Source organism: Tupaia chinensis, unplaced genomic scaffold (genome assembly GCF_000334495.1).
Source record: "Tupaia chinensis unplaced genomic scaffold, TupChi_1.0 Scaffold144382_1, whole genome shotgun sequence".
NCBI classification, from domain to species: Eukaryota; Metazoa; Chordata; class Mammalia; order Scandentia; family Tupaiidae; genus Tupaia; species Tupaia belangeri.
The window spans coordinates 166,928-167,668 of NW_006204242.1; positions in this window are offsets into that span (position 1 = coordinate 166,928).

Below are 741 nucleotides of genomic sequence, written 5' to 3' on the forward strand. Positions count from 1 at the left end.
GGGGGGGCAGGTGACTTCCCGCGGTCACCTACTTCCTGTCCTCCTTGCTCCAGGTGGGTGTGTTGCCCTCTGCCTTAATCCTAGCCTGCCCCCTTCCCCTGGGCCAGTCCCCTCAGCTGCCTCCGTCATGTTCCCAGGGCCTCCCCGAGGAGCCCAGGCAGGCTCAGCTGTTCCGGGGCCTCCTAGACACTGTTCCCAGAGCCGGGGAAGGGGTGGGTGGGTCACCACTCTTGTTGACCACTGTGGTTGGTCATCACTGTTGCTCCTCTTTCCTGACCCGGGTCCCCTCCCGGCTTTCTCGGGGTGGGCGTGGGGGGTGGGGGTGATGGCAGAGCAGGGGCAGAGGCTGGCTTGTGGTGGGGGGATTGGCCAGCCAGCCCACCAGGTCACCACCCTGCCTTGCTCTGCCCTCCCTAGACTCTGTCCAGAACGATCCTGCGGGTTTGGGGAGCTGTTCCCACGTGGGGATGGCCATCCCATCCCATCCCCTCCTTAGTCTCGGAAGGGAGACGTGGCCAGGCTGGGAGGGCGCGTGGGCCGGGACCTCCCCTTTGCTCCTGGCATGCGTTGGCCACGGGGCTTGGGCTCGGGCCCGGGGCCCGGGCCACCACTGGTGCCTGCTGCGGGCTCTGGGCCCAGCAACCAGTCCTCCGTACCCAGGGGCGTGAGCCTGGCTTAGGGGCTCCCGGGTGCTGCTTTGCTTGGTCTTGTCTGTCTTGTCCCGGGAGGCTCCCGGCCAGG